Raw genomic sequence first — 20,197 nt, 5'->3', positions numbered from 1 at the left:
TGCTGTAGGTCTCAATTAACTGATCACAAACAGAGCTTCAGGATGGTTGAGGAAACTATCTGAATTGAATGTTCTCCTGAGAACATCAACTGGACAGGTTGACTTGAGTTTCTGTGACTTAAGGACCCAGTTTCTCCCTTGCCTGTGGTGTGATCCTGCCTGTGTGACACCCAGCAGCAGGTGTGGCTGTGCAATCCCTCATGGGGTGTGAATACAGAGGAACTTTCCCTTCCCCTCAACAGGAGTGTTTGTGCCAAAAGGATCCCAAACTATTTACCTATTTCTGGGACTTGGTGCTTGCTCTGCCCCCAGCCGGGCACGGCAGCCTCACCCTGGATGAGGTTTGCCAGGGTTTCTGAAGCAGGGAGGGCCTTTCCTGGGTCTCAGGGTTGGTGTTCAGGCTCTCTTCTACTCTGTGACTGGCTGGGCAGCTTGCAGATTGCAGAGGGCCAGTGCAAAACCAGGCAGAAATTTTGTTAATTAAAGGTTGAAGAGGTAAAAAATTGGGATTACGAGAAAGCCTTCTGTGAACAACAAACTGTCTGTCACTGAATACTGTTGCCATTTCTAGCATTTGCTGGGAACATCCAGTGCTGCAGAGAAATATTAATTCTCTTTTTTTTCCCCTCCAACTATCATCATCACTGCAAGTAGCACTGTTTACTCTTCTGCTTTTGTCTTTAGAACTGATAACTCTCTTGTTTAACAACTGTAGGGAAATCTGGGACAGTCCCACTTTTACTTAGTGACACTCAGAGCATTAAATGCTGCAATGAAATCCCAGTTTTCATGAAATCAACAGCAAAATTTTTGCTGACATCAGAGGAGGCAATGCATGTCTATGGATGCTTTCAGTTTTTCCTGGAAAAGCCAAATTTGAGCGTAACCTGATCTCAGCTGATGTAATTTAGATTGAATAATTATTATACAGTGGTTCTGAGATCCCAGGGCAGATATGATCATCATGCAAAGGGCTGCACAAGGCGGGATTGAGCGGCAGACTCTGCTTCACAGACTTTATGATCCAAAGTCACAAGTCAGGAGGGTGCTTAATGTGTGTCTAACTTCTGAGCTCATGAATAGCTCCTGTGACTTCAGTGAGACGACTCACATGCCTAAACTTCAGTGAGTGCTGAAATACCCAAGCCGTGTCTAAATTAGGACTTAATACACAGAGAGTCTTTCTTGAATTTTAGGTTTCTCTGCCTGGCAGCCCTGACCCTCTGCAAGCCTGTGGAGGGCTGATAACTGTGTTTTTTTAGATAGTCCCAGCCAGTGCAGTTTTAATCTAGCAGTGATGGTGGCTTCAGAATTCACAGTACAGTAGATCCTTAAACTTCATGGACTGTGCTTCCCTACTCATGGGAATTTAAAGGGAGAATGCTGTTGAGAAAAGCACTATGCATGACTGTAAATTGTGGCTGTAGCACAATAAACCTTGGTCACTTATTAATATATTTAGCAGAAACAGAGCAGAATGGAGGATCTGGCAGAGCCTTACAAAAGTGCCTGAGGCATGTCAGGGTGTGTGGGGCTGTTCTCTGCATTGTACCCTGTCCGCTCTCAGGAGTCACCTGCTTGTGTCTGGGGAGACAGAGGCAAAGCAGCATGTGGAGAGAAGATGGATGCTCTCTTCTAGAGAGCCTTTTTAATTTTTTCCTTCATTTCTTCTTGTTTTGTTGCTTAGATCAGTGTTGAGATCAAAGGCATTCCAATGGGACTGACAAACAACTTCTTTTCTGTGGGAAAGAAGAAAGAGAAATCCAGTAAGTTATTTTGCACAGCCTTCTACTGTACCATCCCTGTTAATTAAGTTTGCTCCTGTGATTAAACTAAAATAGATGTTGGTCATATTTTTGAAAACTGGAAGGAACTGCTCCTTCAAGTGAGAGCTGGGTCTTTGGGGCTCTTCCAGGCAGCATCTCCTAAGCAGTCTCACCTGGCTGGATCAAGATGTTTATCATTAGTTTTGCTCTGTCGGTCCTGAGAGACCCAGTTGCTGATTCTCTGGTGACATCACTGTGCCTCTGAAAAACTCATCAATTCTGAGCTAACCTCCATTTTACTGGGTTGGTTTTTCTTTGATAATTCCTTGAAACCTCTCTCTGCTGGGAGGCCGATGTGTTGCACAGATAGGAATTAACTGAGGTTTAGTTTCTGTGCTCTCTGTTGCTTCAGCTCCCTGTCCTCTCATCTCCTTTTCTGTTGGGTTCTAAGTGGTGTAGGACAGGGGCAGGCATCCTTCCTATAGTGGTCTGATCCCTTAGTGAGTGCCTGGAAACTAATATATTGATTAATTCCTTCTTGGGTAGTAGTAGAAATGACTTACAGGTGTCTTCAGAGGATCTGTTCCATTGCTGACCAGTGTGCTTTGAAAATGTATGGGTGGAAGTGTAATGATAAACCTTCCTCAGTCAGTTGGGTTGTAGCTGAGAACCATCTGTATACAAGAAACCCTTTTGTCCATGAGAATTGCAAGCATCTGGGCCTGTATATGCATGTGCTGTGCTCCAACTATATTGAGATTAAATTCTCCTTGGGGAAGGACTTTCTGCATTTCATATCTCTTGGGCCATAGTTTACAAATGTTGATGGAGAGGGTTTTTTGGGGAAAAAACCAAGCATAATTCCTTTGAAAAGTTATAATTAGAGATGGAAGCATTTCTATTCCTTTCTGATTCCTGCAAATTCTAGGTACGGAGACTAAATAGGAGACCAGAAAAACTTGACTGCTTTTCCTCTTTAACAGTTTTCTTCACTGCAAGAGAGTGCTTTTGGGTAGAGTTATTCCAATAGCTTTTACAGAGAATTTCCTGATGCCTCCCTGTAGACGTGTTACAGGAAAATCCCAACCGGCAATTCATGTTGGAGAGCAAGTATGGGGCAAGTGTCTGTGTTTGTGATGGAGGAACACAAATGATCAGGGAGCCTGAATTCACTGAGAGGCCATTTTTCTCCTCCTTGCACAGCTTGCTGCCTCTGTGGCCTAGTTTTAATGAGAAATTTTTGACAGCAGTGGCGAATATTGACATTTTTCTCTACGTTAGCTTTTTTTTCCCCTTCTTTGGGTTTGAGCTGAGCAGCCAGTATAGTGAGGAAGCTCAAGGGTGTCTGATTCAGTCCTACTGACTGCAGGTACCATGTACTAGAGTCTGCTTTATAAACACCCGAAGAGGGTTAGGGGTTTCTTTCCACCATTATTTCAGTTGAAAAGTAGCTTCTGCCTCACCCTTCTGGTAATAGAAACATTAGAATTTCCAGTTCAGTTTTGCTCATGGCCTTCTAATTCTTCTTTGTTTATTTCTAGTCACTGATCTTGACTAGCTATTTTTCTTCCTTGGTGTTTGCCTTTGAGTTATTTCTGGATTGCAGTGATGACCCCTCTCAGCCTCTGCTAAAAAAAGCTGGTTACTCCGGTCTCCCTTAGAGGAGTCTGCCTTATTCTGATTATCCTACCAGTCTTTGTTAGTCTCTGGCTTATTTTTACAGCACTCACATACTGGAGATCAGTATGTGTGTGTTGAAGAGGGGCCCACACAACACCCTCTGTGTTCTGGCTGGTTCCCCCAGGTTCTGGACTGTTTAAAACGGCTTTTCTCATGACAAGAGTCACATGTTATTTTCAGTAAATACATGGTTTTGTTTTTTAAACCGAAAACCCAGCCACCATTCACTGGATGCAAAAGCAAATTCTTGTCTGTGCAGAGTAAGGAATGATATATAATTCTTTGAAAGCTATAGGATGGAATATTTGCTGGGACAGCCTGGGTGCTGAAAGTATTCTCTTGCTCTGCGAGAGAAGGACAGTTATTGCCATCAGTCCTTTATACTTATCTGCTCTGCTTTAAGTTTCAGTCTCTGCTTCTCTAGACAGGATCATCTTTCGTAGTAATGAGTGGAACATTTAAATACAGTATTTATGGGCTGTGTCTGAACTATGATTATTTGCAAATCACAGCAAAAGCTCCCAAACCTGAAGCAGTATTGTCCATATCAGAACAAGATTTGCCAGGCAGCCCAGGTGCTGCACAGGGTGGTCACTGTGAGCCTGATGCAATGAGGTGTGAGAAAATCTGTCCTGGTCTGCAAAAATGAGTGAGTGGAGTTATTGTGCCATTTGAAAGTATGGGAGGTGCAAGTAGCAAGTAAGAGCTTCAGTGTATTTGGAAGCCACAGGTCAAAATTTCAGTCAGGGTAACAGAAGAATTGATGGCACTGTGTGGCTTTCTGCCAGCTGAACATCGGGCCTAATATTTGTTTTCCTAAGTAAAAGGGTCCACTCAATCAGGCAGCCTGCCTGGAGAACAAAGGACTGAGACAGATTTTAATTGCCCAGTGGCCATTCTTTCAGCACAGATATGTGCTTATGTGCCAGAATAATTTGGGTTTGTGTCTGACACAGGAGATCTGACTTATGGAGGGACTTCAGTCTGGGCTGTTATTCTTGGAGGACTGAGGATATGAGGGCACATCTTCCCTGCCCTTAGAGTTCAGCTGAAGACACCTTTCAGGTACGAGTTGTTTTCTGTTGATGACCAGAGAGGTGAATGATGTGTAAGCCCTCTTTTAAAGTGAAGTGAGAGGGGAAGGAAGAGAGAGAGAAGGGACGGAAAAGTCCCGAAGGGTTTTCTTCAGCCTGGCTTAATTTGGAGGTGACACTTCATATGTCAATTTAAATTAAGCCATTTCAAAGAGCATCCACCCCAGAGCCTCTCATGCACTCTTAAGACAGCAAGTGTGGGGGACGTTGGGTGACTGACACAACTGAGGACAGAGAGGGAGGGAGCTGCAAGAGGTACTGAGATGAGGTGTTTCATGGCAGGGCTGCTTTGTCCCCTGACATGTATGATCTCATGTAATTACTGGGATGTAGTTCACCCCTGTTTTCTTTATCACACCTTTGGGCCCAGTGTTCTGGTGTGTTAAGTCCAGGTATCTTGTCCTTTTGTCATAGTTTTCTGCAATCGTCCTGATCTGGATAAGGATTAAATAGGAATCTTGTCTGGGTGTTGAATGGTTAATGTTCTAGAAAGCTAACACCTGCATCTGCAGCCTTGTCCCCTCCTATGCAGCTGTATAGCACTTCATGATGGCAGGGAAATAATTCAGTAAAACCAGGCCCTGCTCTGTGGGCAATGAATAAGCTCAAGTGAAGTAGAGGTCACTCATGTTAATCTGAAGCAAATAGGATTGTGGGACTGGGGGAAGAGGGTGAACCTCCTTTTATGTACAAATTCTATAGCTCAGAGGCTTAGGAAACACTTAATAGTAAACATTTGCAAAGAATCCATGCCATTAACCTTTTCCAAGAGGAGAGACGAATGGTTTTCCTGCTTCCTTTTGAGCAGGTCTCCCGTTTTGGTGCGTATGCAAATTGTGCTGGGTGGCAGCGTCTCATACAAATCAGCCTGAAATGCAGAGGCAGCCATGCAAGCAAAATGGCTTGCCTTTCCCTGCAGCTGTAACGAGACTTCTAGCACAGGAGAACCAGACAGGGAGAGAGCCTGATTTATAAGGAAGCATCAGGAAGACAGAAGAAAACCAGGAATCCTCCTAAAATGCTGTCTGAGTAGCAGAAAGCTTTGCATCCATAGTACAGTGCTGCCTGGTATTTTTGGTGCCCAGAGGAGCATCCAGCACTGTTTTGTTTTGCTTTGGGTTTTGGAGCATCCTTATCCTGACTTCTCAAGTCATAGAAATCTATGAGCAGCTCGTGGCTGTACAGAACTGGGAAGAAGAGATAAACAGTACCTTTTTGAGATCAGGACCAAAATGGGCATGGAAGTTAGTACAGATATGAAACACAAGCAGGCAGCTTTGCAGGAATATTGACTGACTGTTGTAAAGACAGTGTGTGAGGGCTGGACATTACATTGTGCTGCTGATGTTCTCTGTCCCAGATCCTTTGTGGATCTATGAAACAGGCTTTTCCATGCTGTTTATCAGTAGTTACTGATATACCTTTATAGGATCATCCCAATTACAAATCTAATGTGTCTCCAACCCCTTTGCAATATTTCTTTTATGGGTTGGGTAAGGCATCAGGCATTTACATTTCCAAGGATTGAGTCCCCTGTTCTCTCCCTCTTGTGCTGTGCTTTCCTGTCAAATATACCAGGAGCGAGTATCCAGCAGGTTAGACTGAGTTTGACTTTCTGTGTCTGGAACGTCTCTTGGTTAACACAGTAACAAGACCAAACATTATTTAATTTTAGTGATAGGTGACAGCAAAATAGCAAAGAGACTGGAAGCTGATGAAAGTTCATAAAGACATGCGCTTCCTTGGCTTATTTTGCAGCCAGACCTTTCTGGAATTCTGGCTCGTTCAACCCTGCTGTGCTGGAGTGAGCCAGCAGTGCCTGCTGGATGTGCGTGGGGCTCTCTGCAGAGTGTTCAGGGCACTCCATCAGGCAGGGGAAGGGGCATTATCGGTGTCCTCTCTGTGTAGGTGCAGGCCCTCCTTGCTTTCAGCTGTGAGAGAGAGAACAGTGTGGCTGCAGACTCGCACCGTGACTCGCTGCATCGGTTCCCACTTGCTCTTTGATCTTTTTTCACACTGAGTAACAGGCAGCATGACTGCAGTGTGATGCTCTGGCTGCACACTGCATTGTCTTGTTGGAAAATGAATTGCCTCAGAGCCTTCAGTCCATCTCCTGGGCTGTTTCCTGTTACAACCAGGAAAGCTGGGATTTCCACGTGATTTTGAAGCGCAGAGTTCTGCTGTACAGAGAAATCCTGTCTCTGTGTTCATTCATTGCTGCTTCTGATCCCTCCTTTTCTCTTCCATTATCTCAAATGCTTTTGGAAGCTTCATTTTCAATGCACTATATCATCTTATTTGAGTTCCCTTCTGTGGGCATCATGGTTCAGTGGGAAATGCAACACTGTTTTGAAATGTTTGCAGACAAGATAGGGAAAAATACATCTGTGAGTTATTAGGGGCGAGATTAATGTCTTTTACCTTTTGAGTTTACAGATTTTTTTTTTTGCTTTTTTATCTGCCAAATACTTACTCTTTCCAGCATTATCTGAGTCTGGAGGGTGTCTGTCTCGATGGAGAATTACACTGGATGTGCAGCCTGGGTGAAGCTGCCTTGGGCATCTCCTGAGCGCTCTGGCTCTGTGGCTCAGCCCTCCTGCGCGCGCTTGCTTGTCTCGGGTTCAGCATTTCACCTCCCGTCACTCATGAACTGATTCTGTAGTGGGAGACTTTGGTATTTTATTTTGTTCATCCTCATGTGAACTGCAGGTTTCCATAAGAACCTTGGCTGCACTCTTCCCTTGGCAGCAGCAAGTCTCCCTTCCCCAGCGGGGACAGGCTGCTGCTTGTGCTCGTGACCCCTCTGCCTCTGCACAGTGGGCGGGTGACGACCACAGTTGGGTTTTTCCAGTGAGTTCCTGGTCAGACCCTTAAAACTCGCTGGAGATTAAGCAAGTTAAACCCAGCCTTTTCATTGACCTGACCATTGCCCTCTAAAACCAATCTTCAGACAAAAAAATTCTTTTTATCGTGGTAGAGTTTTCCCATTTGTGAGGTTTTGTGTGTGGAGGTTAAATCTTTGGTTAATGCTTCATTTTCATGGCCTGTTGTAAGTTGTGTCCCTTCCATTCCTACTGTGTTCCTGGCAGAAAGGGAGGAGAGTTATCATAACACAAGTAATGTCCTCATTTCCCCAGTTTCCCTAGGATTCAGAGGTATGTGATTGCCACTTGTTTTTGCAGTTTTTGTCTGAAATAGTCTTTAACTCCAGCCATTAAAAGCATATTGGGCTTGTGTTGGTTATAATTGCTAAGGTGCAGGATCTGCTTTCTAGAGGTGCCAAACACCTGGGAACTTCATTTGAAATGGCAAGTGTTTGGTGCTTCTAAACCCAAGTTTACAGTGGAGGGAAGCACTGGGAGGAGGAGCCTTTTTTATCTTCATTTCTTTCCCTCTGTCTTGCAGGCATCTGTATCCAGTGAAGCTTTCCATGAGCACAGTAGGTTCCACATTGCAGTCACTGGGTTTCTCACCCCATTCTAGGGCTGTTCCACTCTCTCCAAGGTTAGAAGCTGGCTTGCATTTTTTACTTATGGGCAACCTACACCTGCTGCCAACATCATCAAGAAAGAAAGGCGAGATGCAAAGGCTGTGTTTTAATTAGGCCACAGTCTAATTAACTCACCTGTGAGGACAGGCAGACTGCACACTGTGATTTTCTTGCTCATTCCCACCTCTTCAGGGATTTGTTACCAATCTTTCTCTCTCTGTGGGAAGAACCTGGAAGCCAGGAGTTTTGAGCTCTGTTTCTGGCAGTGCTATTGATTCACTCGTGACCTCATGGAAGTCACTTTGGGTTTTGCTTCTGGGGCTTTACAAGCGTAGGAGAGAGATGAACACACTTCCTTCACTTCTCTGCATTTACTGTGAGCCCTAATTAACACTTAGGAAGCAAGGGGCTTTAGACTGCAGGGTGCAGCAGACATATATTGCTATGGGAATACAATTAATAAATAATAGCACATATGGTACAGGAGTTCCCAAACTGCATATTCCAATGGTTTATTTTCGTTATTTGTTTACTGTGCACTGTCTGTATGAGTCATACTATACATCTCCTTAATTTTTCATTACTGGTGGAGAAAACCTGGGCAGGCAAATTAATATTCTCCCTCCTAAAATTCTGAGTTAATGGTACTGTGATCCCAGGTAATGGGAGACTATTACTACTGTGTCCTATTGTTCTTTGGCTGCCAGTTCTCAGATTCCAGCTTTCCTGTTGTGGCCCTCTTCACAAGAGGATGGGACAGTTCTAACCAGATAGTCTGACCTCCCATGTGAAATCTTTTATCCAAAGATTTCTACTTCAAGCTCAATACCTTGTACTTAGGTTTGAGCAGGCCATTTAGACAGACATCCAGTGGGGATGCAGAAACTGTAAGTCAGAGAATCTACTACTTCACTTAGTAAATTATTTCAGTGGTGCATTTCTTTGGTCTAAAAATGCTCCCCTTACTTATTTCCAGCTTCGTCTTTTTTGTGTTTTTCATCATGCTTTTGCTTAAAATTAAAAAAGGCTCAAGCATCCACTAATCTCAGGATTTTTCACTGCACAGGTACATACAGACTGTGAGTGAGATGCATTTTAACCTTCTCATTACTAAATTACAGGCAATGAGCTCATTTCATCTCTCTGAAAGATGGATTTTCTGGACTTAAAATTCTTTTTTCTATCTCTTTTGCTAAACTCTGTGCCATCAGACATTGTCCTTTTTAGAGCGAGCTCCAGAACTGACACTACAGCAACCTGGTAATGATGGTTAATCACTTTTATCATGAGGTGTGTGCATAACTCAGCTGCCTTCCTGGGAGAGTTTAGGATCTAAGCCTTCTGCTTTGCAGTGGCTCTTTGAAGAACGAGTATCTTTCTGGCTCCAATTCTAAGAATTTTTCCTGTGTGAAAGTGAAAAAGCAAACAGGAGTGGGTGAGTGAACAGGGAGTGGAAGGAAGGAAAGGGAAGGGAAAGGAGTAGTAGGTGCTGTGATGTCAGGGAAGGCTGATGTGTATGTCTGTACAAGGCAGTAAGAAGATCTTGCCCTGCAGGGCATTAATTGTGAATGTAAAAGGGTGAGTTTGGCTCCCTGTCAAGGACAGCCATGAAAGAAGACAAATCCTAAGCCTGTGTGGCTCAGAGATGAAGTGTCTCTGCTCTTTCCAGAGCTTGTACTAAGGAGACTTAATCCATCCTAGTGTGATTTTGTTGCACTTCTGGATGTGTTTTATCCTCTGTGCTCCAATCCTTTGCTCTTCATCTCTCAGCAGCCTTCATATTACTTGTCAGTTAGATTGGCATGTTCCCACTGTTGCCAGCTTCTTTAATTTTGCCAGACTTTTTTCAAAAAGCTCCCATGAGAGTAATTATTGCCCTGATGAGGGTAGGTGTTCCATGGCTCTCCTTCAGTGGGCACAGCTCAGGTAGTATGGAGGCTCTGCTAAGTCTCCTGGATATTTTTGGGAAGAAAAATAAGCAGTGGTGTCCAGCAGATGCTTTTGACTTGGGCCCCTTTAATTAAATATTTCTCTGTGAATAGTGTGCATGTTTGGAATCCCCTTGCTTCTCTTTCCCAAATAAACTGGATAAATTACCCATCTTTGTCCCTCAGTGCCTATCACTGCAAGTGTGGTGATTCCCTGTTGAGATCACTCATGGCAGAGCCATTCTTTCTGCCTCTACGTACACTCTGCAAGATATCTGGGTAGCTGAATCTTGAGGGTTCTCTTTCCAGCTGCAGTCCTGAGAAACTGAGGTTCCAGAGGCCAGGCAGTTTTTCAAGGAAGAAGCCAGTATGTGTATATGTTGGATGGATATTTTTGGCATTGGTGTCTTCTTATCCAGTTAGCAGGAGCATCACAAAGAATCTCTTGAGATCTCAAGTATTTCCTTCACTGTTATCCTTTCCCTACCAGGAAAACATGTTCATTTTACTTAAACAGTTCTTGTTTATTACAGATTATGTAATGAATCCACCTGATTTATTTCCTGCAGCTGATGAGAACAGAGAGTTTGGGATACTGGAGAAGGCACAGACTTTTTCCCCTGGGAAGGGGACAGGAGCCAATGGTTCCTGTGTGCTCTGGGTCTGAAGAGCTCCACATCCCACAAAGTGGCTTTGGAAAGGTTAATTAAGGGAGAAGGTGCCAGCAGATGGCATCATGAATACACAACATGGTCTCAGGGTTTTGAAGGGCCACAATCACTTCTGGCTGGGCACGTGTAGCAAAAGTGCAGGATAGGGCAGCATTCACATGCTGAATTCAGACACTCTAGGGCAGGTGGTCAGTGCTGCAGGAAGCAGATAGCCTGGGGTTGGTGAGACCCTCCACCACATTTCTGTTTGGAGCAGCTCCTCTTTCCAGGCCTGGTGGGTACAAGGACACTGGAGGGACATGTAGTGATGCAGCCCTGCTAGTTCAGTGATGTCACTGCCAAAATTTGGGGTTTTTTTGACAACAGGATGGCCTGCACAGCACCAGGTATGCTGGAATCAGATGGGGTGGCACGTGCCTGCCTGGTGCCTCTCCTGGGACAGACCTGTTCAGATGATGTCCGATGTGAGTAGTGGCCAGAACTGGGGCTTCAGTCTGCTGGCATTTGTTCCTGATGGGGAGAGCAGTGACATTCAGCTTCCATTAGAAGACAAAAATGGCATCACAGGTCATCTGAGGGCACGTTTTCAGCAGCCAGTGAAGGCAAGGTATGGGCTCTATTTCCGAGAAGATTAGTCTGTTCCCGGTCCATGGGACTTGTCAGCCCAGCAATGATTAGTGAGGCAAAAGCAAAGTCTGCAAAGCTCCTTCTGCCCGGCTTTGGTGAGGGAAGGTGATAAGGGATTCGTTGTGCAAGCAGGAGATAATTGGTAGCAGTAGTATGAAGCAATGCCAGTCTCTTTGCCATAGCAATCGTCCAGAGATTTTGCTCACAGCTGTGATTCACCTTGCTGTGCAGACAATCTGTTCTGGACCACACAGTGTTTCAGAAGGAGCATGGCTGCCACATAAAGTCACGTGGGGCTGCCCAAGGCTGTGTGCACGATTCAGTGTGAAAATCCATTTTGCTGGTGCAGGGCTTGGGGGAGGAGGGCGGAGAAGGGGCTGGACCTCCAAAGGGCGAGTCAGCCTCCCCTTCCCTCACTGCAGACACCAGTGTAAGTGTAGCTAAGACTGTACAGTCACTTAACTCCTTGGGAATAGGAGGAGCTTGACTCCAAATGCCTCAGCCTGAAATGACACATCAGATCTCTTATGGGAGGTAGAGCCCATGTCTGGTGTGATGACAAGCTTGAAGGAGCAGGGGTGGGTCTCTCTGATGACGTCTGTGTGGAAAAGTAAACAGAGAGATTTTGGCTTAGCTGAAAGCCACACTGCTTGTGTCTTACTTACCTTCTTCTGTGTCACATACTGCAGCCCAGGCTTGATGTGTCTGCCCTGTGCACAGGGAGAGTGGGATCAGGCTGTCTACTGGTAGCCTTGACTGTAGCTTGACCTGCAGGTGTCAGCTCCAAGGAGACAGTGTGTTCAGGGTGACTGCGCTTGGCTAAGGTGATCCCTTGGGAGCTTCAGTCCAAGTCAACGGGAGCTGAAATGTTGACAATAGGTGAGCGAGCCATCCCACCCAGTAACATATGTCTGTACTGTCCAGCTTTGACTCTATGGCCATATGTGACTTTGTCCTGTAAAAAGTGAGTGTGCCCTGGAGCTGGCCAGCCCTGCGTCAGTCCCAGAGCTCTGCCCCAAGGAGCTGCTCTCTCCAGAAATGGCTCCTTACCTGCATCTGCAGGGCTGTGTGCAGCCCTCTGACAGGTAACACTCAATATGTGCCAGCAGGATGGTGTTTCTCTTCCTCTGATGATGAGGAATTCATCTGGCATTTCCATCCCTGCCTTGCTGAGACTTTCTGAACTTCTGGGATTTCCTCCCCTCACCATGGGAGAGCAGTTGTTCCCGCTGGGATAAGCACCCAGCACCTCCTTGAGCAGTGGCTCTCCCTGGGCTGTTCAAGATAATTGGCCTGTTTCCCTGGTGTGGAACCAACGGCTGTGCAAGGAGGCTAACGAGAAGGAGCCAGGGTAGCAACAGGATTAAAAATATGTATGAGCAAACATCTTGTTTCAACTGCAAGGATGCACTGAAGCGTGAGAGTCTGGGTCCTGCAGAAAGCCAGAGGCAGCCTGGGTTGGCATTCACACTGGCAGCTGCACAGTAAAGCCGTGCTGGTAGCACAGGAAAAGTGGGGGCAGGAGCCCTGTCTTACTCACACTGATGTAAACTGGAGTAATGTCAGGGAATCACCTGTGATATTTGGCTGCATCCTGTAGGTTGGAGTCCAGTGTGAATGGCATCAGGACAGTAGGTGGGATGCCACCAAATCCAGCCTCTGGTTCTGTTCCTCTCTGACAGTGGCCTCCATATGGGATGGGACCTTTCATTGTAAAGATTGTTTGTATGGAGCCATTCCCTGCTCCATACAGCAGAGGAGGGATATTGGGAGGTGGATACTGAGTGTGGTGACCCCATCCTGGTGGGCTCCATGGGCCACTGGCAGAAGCCAGTGACTGTCAGTGGAAGTGTCAGAGTGACACAGAGGTGGAGTGGATGCTCCAATGGAACATGGTGCTTTTTACCCATGAAAAAATAAAGGTGTTTAATTTTAATTTCTATTTTAAGGGTGATTGTTCTTGGCTGGGTTGGGTCCCTGAAAAACTTCATGAAGTCATTTCAGGGAGTTGAAAGCTGTCAACACACCCCAGTCATTTTCCTCTCATTCAGTGAAGGATTTTTGGGGGAGAGGAAGGTTTATGACATATCCTTGCATTGAAGCAGCTCAGACTGGCAGGGAGACTTACCATCTACCTGCAAAGGCACTTCCATGACAAGGAAGGCTGTCTTGGTACCTTAGCTGAAGACCTGAAGGCCTAATGTGAGTCCTTTTACAAGAGAAATTAATTTGCTCACAGAAGGAGACGGTTTCTCTGTTTGTATGCTGGGTTTACCAGGGATCATAAATCCCTTGGATTTTATGGGTACCAAAAGAAGGAAATATCTCATGGAACATGGAGGTTAGCAGAACAGTTGGGCAACCATGCACGTTTGTAGCCTTTGTGATGCATGAGAGCACCCAGACACCATTGCTGTGACAGGGATTCCCTGATCCCATGGGAGCTTCCTGGCTGCCCACGTGTTGGCAGGCTCAGGGTAGAAGGGGAGTCTGACTGGGCACAACAGCATGGAACAGGTCAGAAGCTTCAATCAGCCCCTGTCTCCAGTGGTACTGCTGTCATGTGTTTATCTTGGAAATCAGACTCTCCAGCCCCATTTCATAGATTAGCAATTCCAATAGAAATAATAATTGGATTCAGTCCACTGTATTTAACATTTTAATGTCAGCTGGGGATTTCTTCCTGATCCCAGCTCTTGATTAGGTGACATCTTTAAGCACCAGATTAATAAACCTGACTGTATTCTCTGAACACCTGACTTTCACAGCTGGTGGTGAGGGCTGCACTGTTGTGCTTTATATCCTTGACTCAAAAGGTCATCTTCATGATTCTTGAAATGCATTTTTAGATTTGTTTTTGATCTGTACTGGATGGAGAACAAAACTTCCATAAAGTTGCCATAAATTAAGTGTTCTCCCATCCTATGGATACATGCAGAAACTGATGTTTCCTTGAGCTTTCTAAAGAAGCTGATCACTGAAAGTGATTTGAAAAGGTCTCCAGCAGGTCTCACCCTCTTTCTATGGATTGTCCTGTGCTCAGGGTCTCATCAACATATCTTTTCTTAATCTTGGTGTTCAGGACTCTTCTACTGTTTGGATAAGACCTGTCAAACCTGGGTTGCATTGTATGCTGAAATGCGTAGTTCAAGAATCATGAGGAAAAACTCCTCTATTTTGTCAGAAAACTCATGCTGCACTGCCTCTGAGCTCTGAAATCATGATTAAAAGATTATTTCTGGGATAGTGGCCTTCTGTCTTCAAACTAATGGTTGGTCCTGTCTATGCTGTGTCAAAGCAGACTAACTTTTTCAGTGACATGGAAGATAAATCTGTGGAACGAACTTCTTGTACCTGCACACGTGCTTACCTAGGTGACCAGCGTTTACTATTTCTTGTGGAATTCTCTTTGTGGCCAGAGAAAACCAAGAGTTTAGAGACAAACAGTAGAAACAGTGCTTGGCATGAACAGATCTGGCACACTTTACTGACTTTGCAGTGAAGAGCTGCAAGTGTGTGCAGAGTTATGGGGGAGAAAGGGAAGGAAGGTGCTGGAGGGTTCACAGACAGTGATGAGGAGGAGAGTGGGATATTCTCCTTTAAAGAAGTAGGTGTGCTGAGGTTGTCTTGGAGGCAAGGTTGTGTTTTAGGCTCTAATAGCTCCTCTCAATACATATAAGTTTGGGGTTTAGCACATTCTCCATTTACTATCATGATGTGGTCAGTCTTGCAAAGACAGTAGTTCTTCCTCTGGACCAACTTCCTGAAACCTTGTTTGAAGTGTCTCACTGAATTGGGTTTCAGAGGAATCTTCAGCTGGTGCAAGTTGTTTGTATCACCAAGACAGAGTCAGTCCTGCTGCTTTAGCTGGCATTGGGCAAACTAAAGGGAAGAGGGACACTTCAGCCAGTGCAGTTGGTGCCTCTGTGCTATAGCTGAGAGCCACTGATTGTTTAAAACAGTATCAACCACTTTGCCTGGTCAGCAGCCAGAGAGTTTCTTGCATTTTAATTTTCCAGGTCACAACCCCAGCAAGCTGGGGAAGGGTGTTCTCTAAGTCAAGACACACACTCTTTATCATGCTTTTTCTAATTGTAAGGCTTTGGTCTTGCAGGCTGGTATGGAAGTGCTGTAAGACCACAGACAGCCCTTGTCTCTGGTCTTCCAGCTGCTGGGAGGGCACTGCCCTGAGCTGGCATGGCAATAAACCCTAACTGTCATGAGATATTCTCCAGGCAATGAAATCTTCATTTGTGGAACGGGAACCACATAAAGACCTTTTTCTTCTCCAGACCCTCTGGGCTGATGTTATCCTGATGCCTATAGAACCTTTGCATTGCAACACACCAGTAACCCAGCCTTCTCCAGCCCTCCAAGCCATCATGCAGTGCCATGTGTTTTCCATCCATAGCACCTTTGTTCATACTCACCCGTGACACCACTGGAGTTGCCATAGCTGTGAAATCAGAGTTCATACTCATCCAGTATGAAGTTAATTCTCAGATTCACAACATTTGTTGTGGGAAGAGTGGATCTTCAAGAGGGAGCTGAGTATTTCCTCTTCAGCTTATCTGTTTCTGGGTGTGAGTCTGTATCTCCATCCTGTTTTGTAGTGCACTGCTGCACCCTTCACAGGTTGGCTCCCTTCCTGCTCCCATGGAGCCTGTCTCAGGGCTCATAGGGAAATCCTGGACTTCAGTGGCATCAGACTTTCCTGCTTTCCCCAGAGTACTCTGAAGGCAGCAGGGGATGAAACATGGCAAAATTTTCCTGGCAACTGCTCAACACTGCTTCTCTTCCACAGCAAACAACACTCCAGTATCTTCAGTCCAGTATCATCCCCCATGTGAAATCTTCTGGTGATGGAGTGCCAAAAAAAAGGCCTGAATCCCTGCCTAAGTCCTTTCTCCTCCTGAAGCACAACTGCACTGAGTGGAAAAGAGCCAGAGAGGATGATTTTTTTATTGCAGACATGTCTGACCAAGAAACAGGCATTAAAAAGATTTGATAGTGGTTCCAGTGTAAAAGCTGTTAAAGCCATTTCATCTTCTAACAGCCTTATTGGCTTTAATCAGTTCATTTTCATACCTTCCCTTTGGACATCACCTCCATGTGGTTTGTTCTGGGATGCTGAGATGCTCTGGACAGTCACAGATTCTGTATTAGCCTCTATATTCAGCATTTCTGAAACCCCAAAATATTAGGTACCACTAGTGGTTTACACCTTCCAAGTCAGTACATCGAGGTGGGAGCTCAGCAGGTCTCCTGCTGTCACATGTGTTCTGAGCACAGAGCTGAGCTCAGGTGTCAAGAGCTGAGGGCTGTGCAGGCAGGGCTGCTTCACACTTACTCCACCTCAGTGCTGCAGTAATTAGTCCTAATGATTACATCGAGGTGAATGTAAATTAAAACCCCAGCTCCAGACACTGCCACAGCATGGCTAAGCCTGAACACAGCCTGTAAAATGGTGACATTTCACCTCTTGAGCCTCTCTGTTTTGATGTCTCCCAGCAGGTAAGAATTGGTGTCATTCCTGCTCACAATTAATTGGGGAAAAAATGGAGAATAACTTGTCTAAAAATCTAGTATGGTGGCAAATGCATTTCATATTAAAACAAATATAAACAGATTGGAGAATGGTTTTTATATGTCTCACCCAGCTCTAGGCATTTTGCAGGTTGAAAACAGGGGCAGGGTGATGTGTGACTGTTCCAATGAAGAATCAGTGTTGAATGACAATTTTTGGAGATGATAAATTTGCTGCACTGGCCCATCTTGCTGTGGTGGTTTTACTGTCAGATTGTGCCCTTAAAGCATAATGTGTAGCTGTTTTTACATGAGAACTGATCTCTCACCTCTGCTGAGACATTGTAGTGCAGGGGGTTGTGCGTGGTCACGGATCAGTAACTGGTGTTTGTGCTGGGCCATGACAGCTTGGCCACACTCCTCTGGGTCTGGGCTAACGTGCTGCATCTCGGAATCTCAGCATCTCTGATGCCAGAAAGGACTGGAAACTGTTCTGTGCTGTTTGGATAGATAGGGTGAATCTTGGCTTTCTCAATCCTGAGAGCAGATTGGATTCAACATCTTGAGCAGATAAAATCCAGCAGGTATGTGGGTCGTCTTTGCTTGTGTTCAGTCAAATGAGATGATCCCCAAGAAGGAGGATGGGAGATGTTTAAGTGCAAACTAGACAGAATTGGACTTTAAAGGGATTCTCCTGAAAAATTCTGGATCCCATTGCCATTTCTGCAGGAAGCTGTGATGTGTTCTGTTTACAAGCTGTGTTAAGGTAGGGCTTGACACATTCAAGCTGTTAGTCCTGCTACACCTGCTGGAAGGTGATTTAAATTGCAATTTCCAAAAAAAAAAAAGGGGCCTGGGAGTGACACTGGGGATCCGTGGGAAGCGATTCCACTGGGAGGTTACTGCACAGCTGCCACTGAGCTGCTGCCCAGCCTGAGCAGCTCTTTGCCTCAGTTTCCCCTCTGCCAAAACTGGAGGAGCAATGCTGCTGGGCTGTACAACTTCTTGTGGAGAAGAATCATTAATTACAGCTTGGATAGGAATGCAAGTTTAAGCAGTATTGGCTCATATTGTTTCCCTCTTGCAAAACCCTATTCCAGTATGGGGATCTCCTTGCAGGCATTCCTGTCCTTTCTGAGAGAGGCAGGGTTTGTGAACCCAGTGCCTACTATAATTCTGAGAGTATTTCTGTTACGTGCAATCAACTGTATCTTTGTCTCAGCTTTGAATTTTATATCACACACTTCCCCCCAGTAGGACAGCACTAAATTAAGTTTTACTAGTTCGTGGAGGTGGATTATATCCCACTTGATTGTTTACAACAGTTGTGAAGATTCAACACCATTTTAATGAGGTATAGCAGTGGTATATTAAGAAATGTGTCTATTAAATGCAGTCTTTAGTAGTTGATTGGTATTTAATTGACATGTGTTAATAGTCTTATTACGTCTCAGTTAAATCCACAGTTGAAGCGCTAATTTTGAGTAGGGAAATTATGGTTTGAGGTAAAAATATAAGCTAAAAGTACAGCAGCTTTTAATAGGAAAACTTCATTAATAAAGTCTTACACTGACTTAAGCAAGTGTTTACAGTAGATATTTTTAAAACAGATGAAAATTACATAAAAGACACATTCTGTCAATTATTGCTGTAGGATTCATAAGGAGTTATCCATGGAGGTAATTTCTGTCTCCTCTTAGGAAAGATTCAGACTGCAAAATTTTGCAGGGAAGTGTTTTTAAAAAGTGTGTTATTTAATGTGAACGTGGGCATTCTTCTCCAGGGACCTGGTCCTGGGGATCAGTAATCTGGCAACCGAGCTTCTCCAAGCTGTGGTATTATTGCCATCCATGAAGGTTTCAGACTGCAGCACCCCAATCCACTCTTACTGCTGCCAGAGGGAGGTACCTCATGGTTCTCTTGAGTACAGGGTGAATGTTTCACAAAGACAAGATGAAAGACAAAGAGTTTCCTGGGATGAGAAGACAGTGCATGTGTAGATCTCAGGGGAAGACACTGTTTGGTGCTTTGCATGATCCCTCAGGTTCAGTCTCCAGGAAGGACAAGGGGCATCTCTGTCCTGTCTTGCACCTGAGCTGAGAGGATGCTCAGGACAGCAGAGTCATGCATGAATTCTCTTTGAATGAGCTGTGTTGCTGCCAGTCTGTGCCCTGCCCTGTGCAGAAGGACAGGCACGGTGGTGGGAAGGTATTCTAGCCATTCAAAGAAGTTGCCTGCAAATAGGGTAAACTAAGGAACAGAGTCTTTCAGTGCCTTACCCTCTAGGAGGGAGCATGTGAGAGCAGCAGCACAGTAGGAAGGCCTCTGTGTGCCAGCCTCACCGTGTCACTTGTCCCAGGCTGCATTACTGCCTCGTGCCCAAGCACTGCTCAGCAACTCAAATCGTTTCCAGGCAGCACTTGTGTGTCCTCCTTGCTCTGTCTTTGCCTGGATCTCAGCATACAGCAGATCCCACAGCTGAGCAGTTGGGACCCCCTCGCTGCTGGCAGGCAGCCTGCCTGTTCCCATCGCTACGTGTCGGTAGGTGGTTCCTGTCTAATGAAGCTTCTTTCCAAGGGAGGCTGTTGACGTGCTCCAGCATCGCCAGATGGTCCCCTTACCTCTTCTTCTCTCACGCTCCCTCGGAACATTAATGATCCCTAAACCTCTCTGACGGAGGGGCTCCTTTTTGTGACAACCTCATTACGTGGTTATCAGGAGCTGCCACTATCCAGGTTGTCAGGACAACCAGCCTGATTCAGAGCCGCTGGGAAAGGTCTGAACCTCAGGCAAATAACCATCCCCAGCTCCCAGCAGATGCTCACCCGCAGCCAATCGCCGGGGCGCTGGGAAGCCATGACATCATGGGCCAAGCAGGCCCCCAGATTTAATTGCTGGCTTTTGGCTTCCCTCCGTGTCCCTTCCCCCCAGTGCTCCCCACATCAGCTCCCAGCACAGCTAATCCAGTCCTGCTGCGGTGCCGTTTCAGAGCCCCCTGGAGCTGCCTGGGCTTGGCAGGGCTGATGGAGGGGCCCCCAGAGCCCCCCTTGTAGTGCAGCCTTGGTGAGGAGCGGGACTGTGACTCGGCAGCCTGGCACAGGGGGAGAACTGTAGGGTACTGCAATAGCCCAGCTGTGAGGGGCCACAGTAGGTTCCTACTTGTTGGAGTTTTGTTAGTGGGGATGGGAGTTAGTTGTCAGAGTTGTAGGATGAGCTCTCTGGCAGCTACCACTAAGTGTGGGAGATTAATGGGGTACTTAATGGGATATCCTCTTCCCATGAAAACCTGATACCCCAGCAGCAGTCACGCTGTATTGCTCAGATTGTGTCATGTTTGCCAGTGAGGTGTGATAAACGTGGCAGAACCAGTTCTGGTGCAGATGGAGACTGTGTCCACTTTCCTGCCCTGCTGAAG

General features: G+C 45.7%; 1 protein-coding gene and 1 long non-coding RNA gene across 4 annotated transcripts in view; one reads left to right on the top strand and one right to left on the bottom strand.

Annotated features, from left to right (window-relative positions):
* Positions 1 to 20,197, top strand: part of PAK3 (p21 (RAC1) activated kinase 3) — a 174,615-nt gene that overhangs the window by 83,837 nt on the left and 70,581 nt on the right. The gene's annotated exons all lie outside the window — the stretch shown is intronic.
* On the bottom strand, positions 10,051 to 13,611 carry LOC135421386 (uncharacterized). Its single transcript, XR_010433981.1, has 3 exons — positions 13,385 to 13,611; positions 11,922 to 12,117; positions 10,051 to 10,441 (listed from the first exon to the last, which is right to left on the bottom strand). It is a non-coding gene; the product is annotated as an uncharacterized LOC135421386 (long non-coding RNA).

The sequence above is a fragment of the Pseudopipra pipra genome, chromosome 13, assembly GCF_036250125.1.
Source record: "Pseudopipra pipra isolate bDixPip1 chromosome 13, bDixPip1.hap1, whole genome shotgun sequence".
Classification (NCBI taxonomy): Eukaryota; Metazoa; Chordata; class Aves; order Passeriformes; family Pipridae; genus Pseudopipra; species Pseudopipra pipra.
This window is presented reverse-complemented; position numbering and strand designations above follow the sequence as displayed.